This window comes from Leopardus geoffroyi, chromosome E1 (assembly GCF_018350155.1).
Source record: "Leopardus geoffroyi isolate Oge1 chromosome E1, O.geoffroyi_Oge1_pat1.0, whole genome shotgun sequence".
In the NCBI taxonomy this organism is placed as follows: domain Eukaryota; kingdom Metazoa; phylum Chordata; class Mammalia; order Carnivora; family Felidae; genus Leopardus; species Leopardus geoffroyi.
Window position 1 is genome coordinate 17,644,827 of NC_059330.1, and position 6,760 is coordinate 17,651,586.

Sequence of the window (6,760 nt, forward strand, 5' to 3'; positions counted from 1 at the left end):
TCTGTCTCAAAAATAAATAAACGTTAAAAAAAAAATTAAAAAAAAAAGAAAGAAAGAAACTGCACGTTTTTTGTTTTTTTTTTTTAACTTCAGAAGTAGCACACTACACAGCACCTTGCTGTTTCCATTTCCTGTATCGTGGCTCCCACATGAGTCAGATGGAGCTGGAACATTCTTCCTGATGGCCACAGAGTATTCTGTGCACGGAGAAAGCATTTAGGACAGAGAAGACACCCATGCATATTTTTTTTTTAATGTTTATTTTTGAGAGAGAGAGAGAGAGAGCACGCGCGAGCATGAACACGTGGGGGAGGGGCAGAGAGAGACGGAGACAGAATTTGAAGCGGGCTCCGGGCTCTGAGCTGTCAGCACAGAGCCTGACGTGGGGCTCGAATTCATGAACCACAAGATCATGACCTGAGCCGAAGTCGGAGGCTTAACCAACTGAGCCACGCGGCGCCCCGGCACCCATACACGTTTGCTGAAAGTATGGTAGGTTTTTCTGGCTGCCATAGGCACCCGGACTTGTGCGGCTCTCCAGCCATCTGGTATTGGGTATTCAGGGTGGGGAGGTCTCATCAAGGCTGGCCTGGAGAGGTTTATCAAAGGCTGACAGAGCCCATCTTCAGGCCTGTAGGTAGAGGGGATACAACACCAGAGACCCTGGCTTCTCCTTGCCATCCTTTTGTGTTTGCATTTGTCAAGTGGCAGATATTACAGTCAACTCTGCTCCCCCAAGATACAAGCATCCCATTGCTACACAGTCTCCGGGTAAGGAGGAAAGTCCTGTGAGTAAAAAAAATAAATCACTACTTAGCTTGGGAAGGAAGCATCCACCTCGGACCCCACTAGGACAAAGGGAAATGCAGTAAAAATGAAGGGAAAGAGGGGTGCCTGGGTGGCTCGGTCAGTTAGGCGTCCGACTTCAGCTCAGGTCATGATCTCACGGTCCGTGAGTTCGAGCCCCGCGTTGGGCTCTGTGCTAACCGCTCAGAGCCTGGAGCCTGTTTCAGATTCTGTCTCCCTCTCTCTCTGCCCCTCCCCTGTTCATGCTCTGTCTCTCTTTGTCTCAAAAATAAATAAACAAACGTTAAAAAAAAATTTTTTTTTAAATGAGGGAAAAGAAGCATTGTCATTGTCCTAAAGGAAAACTTCTCTGAAGATGAACACTGGAATCTTCTTTTTTCTTTTACTTAATAAAGTTTTATTTTCCAAAGTGGACAGTTGGCAGGATCTGTTCATGAATCTTCACCAGCAGCTGGCACATCTCCACCCTTACTGTTTCTGGTGTAAGTGACTTGAGCTCTGGGCTTTGAAACCAGGGACGCCTGGGTGGCTCCGTCGGTTAAGCATCCAACTTCAGCTCAGGTCATGATCTTATGGTTCGTGAACTCGAGCCCCGCGTTGGGCTCTGTGCTGACAGCTCAGAGCCTGCTTCAGATCCTCTGTCTCCCTCTCTCTCTGCCCCCCACCCCACTCTTGCACATACATGCGCACTCTCTCTCTCAAAAATAAACATTAATAAAAAAATGAGTCCTTTACCAAGGAGCTCCTGAAGGGCAACCCTGGCCAGGGACCAGCACCCCCGCCCCCCTGAGTCTTCAGTCTCTCAGAGACAACAGCTGGAGCTACAAGCTTATAGGTGGGAACTTCCTTAGAGTTTGTATATGTCATTTGTCAAATGAGATCAGGTTATTGAGCTTGTCCTGAACTATGCCTTTGGACCACTTCTCCTTTCTGGCCTTGCCCCCAGATTCACTCACTGGGTCTTTGTCTTTTTTGGACAACTTTCCAGCATCTTTTTCTTGTCGTCCTTGGGCAGCACTGAGAAGCTTAGAGAGTACCCGTCACCCCTGCAGCCTCGCTAAGATGTCAGACAAAAAGCAAATCCTCGGATCTTCTCTCTTTTTTTTTTTTTTTAATTTTATTTATTTTGAGAGAGAGAGAGCTGGGGAGGGGCAGAGAGACAGGGAAGGAGAGAGGAAATCCCAAGCAAGCTCTGCACCCTCAGTGCAGAGCCCGGTGTGGGGCTCAGACTCACGAACTGTGAGATCCTGACCTGAGCCGAGATGAAGAGTGGGACGCTTAACCAACTGAGCCACCCAGGCGCCCCAAGTACTGGAATCTTCTCAATCTTGTTTCGAAGTCTTGCTATCCCAGCTATACACAAATATGTATGCACATCTGCACACCCACCTGACGCTGGTGCTCTGAGACATACCGAGGTGCTCCTTAAGGAGGCATCTTGATACCTGTGCATGTCTGCGTGGATGTACGTCCACCACTGTGCTTTTGGAGAGGTCCCACTAAAACTCAGTAGACGTTAGGGGAAAACAGCAAATCAAAGAGTGCTGAGAATTGGCGTCCCTGTTCTGCCCCTTGGCGGTGAGGGTGTGTTTAGGACGGAAACAACATGTGAGACATCTGTCAGGAGCCTCTCCTCCCTTTTCTGGAGGGACTCTTCCATGGCTTTACCATGCTTCATAGCCTGGCTCTCGGGACACCCTGGGATTGGAATTTGCAGTGAGAAATGGGGGCAGGAAGAGTCAGGTGGCCTTCACAGGGATTGGGCTGGTTTAACGTGACAAATAGCAACCCAAATTCACTAGCACGCAGGAAGACCAGCGCCAGGGATTCAGTGCTCTAATATTCCCCCGTTTTCAAGGAGCTACGGTCTTTCCCTCTCCTACCTGGGCAGCCTGATGTTGCTGTGCATTAGGGAATGTGGAGCTCGGGTCCCCCCAACACTATCCTGCCAAACGTAAGGTCAAGGGAGGCAGAGAATCAGAGGGAAGCCTGAGGGAAAGGAGGAAAGGGAAGGGGAGGGAAATTCTAGATAGCAACTCCTATATCATCTTCGCTCCCCATCTCCCACTAGTTGCCTCCAGGCTGGCCTCCAAAGCCAGTCTGGCCCAAATCCTGAGTCTTAATGTCTGTAAGATTCATCTCCCTTACTCGGCTTTTCTCTCAGGTTCTTATTCTACTCTTTTTTTCTGTTTCTGCCTTGGGCCTCCTTCCTGTCCTTGAAATCAAGACAGAGGGGTATGAGGGAGGGCCTTTGCAGAGAAATAGTAGGCTGCCAGGACCTGGCTGGGGGAGAGGCCTCGAGGCAGTAGAAGGGGGAGGGGAGCCTAAGGGAGCAGGGAATCTCAGGCACCAAAGCCACAAAGCTCTGCTTCCTAGTGGGAGCCTTAGTCCTCTTTTTCCTAATCGAGTATTTTATGGAACGTGTAAGCCCACTGGGGCTGGAAAGACATCACAGAGCTGTATACCTTCCTCCTCTCTCCTATGGCTGCTGATTTAGACAGGATATTCATGCTTGGTATTCACTGGCCTCTTGAATCTGTGGACAAGTGGCTTCCATCAGTTCTGGAAAGCACTCAGCCATTATCTCTTCTCAAATATTTGCCTCTCCCCTATTTGCTCTTTTCTGTTCTTCTGGGATGCTAATTAAACATATACTAGGCCTCTGGCCACTGTATCTGCTGTCTTCTCCATCCCACTCCCCTTTTTGTCTCCACACTGCATGCTGGGTAACTCCTCACTATTATCCTCTACTTTGCTAATTCTCTGTTCTACTGCATCGTGGCCGCTTTTAAATTAATGAGTTGGATTTTAATTGCAGTTGCTATTTTTTTTAATTTTCGCTTAGAATTTATATTTGGGTTTTTTAAAGTCTATTTTGTTCCCTTGTGTAATTTTTTATTCCATGTAAATATTTTCAAGCTTGTCCTTTATTTCTCTGACCACAATAAGCATGGTTGTTCTATAGTCCATGTCCGATCGGTCTAACGTGTGAAGTCTTCTCAGGTAGTTTTCATTTATCTCTTGTCTCTATGAGAAACATGAAACCTTATTGTCTTCTAAGCTTGTCTATCTTTAACCATGTTCTGGTAACTGCATTTGAACAAATTATTGCTTATTGCACATTAATTTATTACATGTTCTTCCAAATAGATAGGAATACTCAGAATGCAAAGGGGCTTTCCTCTGGAGAAGATTGTGCTTACTTCCATCAGATACAAGGGGCACCACCAGTCCCAAACTATCTAAATGGAGTCCCTGGTCTGAGGTCCTCTGGATCATGCAGGAATCCTTTGGGGTCTCAGTGGATTGAGGGGAAGGTGTTCTATGAGATTCCCCACCACGTGGAGACACTGAGCATGGGTTTCTAACCCACTCACTCTCCCAGGTGATCAAAATGAAAGTTCAGATTTACTAGGATTGACAGATGCTCTTTCAGGGGAAAGTGCTTTGGTTTTCTCTTCCATGTTGGCCTCTTAATTCCTTGGTATTTTATCAACCCACTGGAGCTTTTAAGATATTTTTGATATCTAGCCCTTTTAGTTGGTTTCACCGGGATAGTCGGTCCAAATAATTCAGCCTGACATTACCAGGTTTCCAACCTCAGTTGCAATCAGATTACTGGTACCCAACATATATTGGCTCTCCAGTACCTCCTCCATTTACACTTCCCTGTTCCCTCCTCCTTGGATACAAAGAGTGACTACCTCCCCCAGAGGGCAGCAAGAGTGAGAATTTCATAACAGCTACCAGAGAACCAGATTTAGGGGTGAACCAGCCAGACTTTGGCTGAAGGGCCGGTATACATGTGACCCTAAAGCATCATCATGAATCGGAATAAGATAGAATTTTGGGGCCCAGGTGGCTTCAAGGGAATCCCCATACTTGTTTGAAAGGAGGACTATTTTCATAAGATACAGGTGTAGGCTATGACCTCCAAAGTTAAAGGCCTTCAGCTGAAAGTGGGTCCTGCTTACGAACAAGCTTTTGTTTTAAAGAATGAAGCATACAATTGCCTATCAGGGCTGCATTGCTCAGAACAATAGAGAAACGTGGTCCTCTGTTCATCCTTCTTCTTTGTAGTACCTAACCTCTTTAAATCAAATGTTGAACAAATATTTAAAGAAAATCAGTTTCTCTCTCTAAGTACAGCGAGAAACTGGCAACACAAGTTGCCTCTGGGGAGTGAAGCTGGGTGGAATCTTGTTACAGAAAAAGGCTTAGAAGAAAATGCTGTACAGGTAATTGCTGTCCTGAGGGGGCTCAGGGCATTGTCAGCATCCTGCTTGCATCGAAGCTCCCAACCGCAATCAGCGTTTGGCCGGGGTAGGATCAAAATCCGCAGAAAGGCCAGGGAACAGGTGAAAGGTGGTAGGCAGCATCTGGAATTTAGGGAGCATAAAAGGGGTGAGATTGTAGAGCCCACGCTGGGTCTCATCTCTGAGCAGGGTTCTCATACAGAACTTTGGAAGGATCCATGCCGAGCTCACAGTAGCTTGGCATCAGCCAACTGTTCCTTCTTCCTGCCTCGTCCTTGGCAGCCCTCTCTCTGTCTCTCTCTCCCTCTCTCCGTGTCTCTCCAACCCCCACCCCTCTCTCCCTCTCTCTGCCTTTCTCCCTCTCTCTCTACTGCTCTCATACTTGTCCACCTTTATTTTCTTAGTACTTAGAGGAGCAGAAGAAAGAAGGCTTAGAAAACATTTTGGGAGGAGTCCAGCTGTGTTTGGAACAGACTATCAGAGCTCCTTGCCCAGAATTCTGGAACGAAAGGAAAAAGCCAAGGTTTGTGGAATGGGCTGGGGAAGGTCTGCCTGGAACCCATCCAAAAGGCTTCCTGGACAACCCTGGTCCTTGTCATTGCCCCTCAATAATAACCCCTTGCCACATCGCATAAGCTGATCAAAAGTTTCATGGCGCCCACTTTATAGATATTCAACCTTCACAACAGCCCCGCGAGGTAGGCAGGGAAGGCATTTTTACCCCCATTTTGCAGACAAGGAAACTGGTAGCTAGTAAGTGACAGAGGCAGCATCCCAACCCCCACCCAGGACTTCAGGCCCCAAGCCTCTCTCCCCATCCAGAGACACATCCAATGCTCTCATTCCAGAGCATCCTGCGTCCTGGGCTCAGTGCTTCTCTGAAGAAGGGCAAGGAGGTGGCTCATTCCATGTTGCAAATCACAGCATTCCCTACCCCTCCCCTGCAAAGAAAGAGAAGGAACATGACCCCCAATGGGAAGAAATTCTAAAGCGGCCCCTAGGGACCTCTGGAGAAGCTGTTTGATTTATTTCGGTCCCTACTGGTATTCTGTGCCACATTTATAAACGTCAGCGCCGGAAATGAAGTTCCCACTGCCCTGGCAGCTGCTGGTTGCTGCTGTTGCTCACTAAGGGTTCAGATAAAGTGTTCCCCCCTCCCCTTGATTGATAGAGAGCTGAGAATAAAAGAAAAATAAAAGCCCCCTGGAGCATTGATGGAAGGGAGGGGGCAGCTTCTCAGGAAGAGAAAGGGAAGTGATCTAGAAAAGGCTGATATTAGTGGAACAGAGAGGGTGTGTGCACGTGTGTGTGTGTGTGTGTGTGTGTGTGTGTGTGTATGAGGAGGGGAGAGAGAGAGAATAAGGAAAAGATCCAGTTTTTAAGGCCACGTGGAAAATAAATACTTTCTGCTCATGTAGAGAGAGGAAAAGTAGTGAAATCGTAGTTTGTTTCAGGGGCTCTGACACAAGATGGAAGAAAGGTGGTCTTTGTAACCTCTGGGTTTCTACTCTTCCCTGAGCAGAATTTGCTATCTCCTAGGGTCTGGGTCAGGGACAGAGAGTGGCAGAGACTGAGAGCAAAAGAGTCCTGGAAGAGAGAGTGGGAACAAAATAAAAGTTACAAGATTCCCAAAGGACCACAGAGATCCAAGGCTTTGTTGTTATTAACCGAACCAGTGGCTGAGATTGAAGCATCCC

General features: G+C 47.4%; 1 pseudogene; it reads right to left on the reverse strand.

Moving 5' to 3' along the window:
* Positions 1–1,238: 1,238 nt before the first annotated feature.
* Positions 1,239–1,844, reverse strand: LOC123604664 (annotated as a pseudogene).
* Between the last annotated feature and the right edge of the window lie 4,916 nt (positions 1,845–6,760).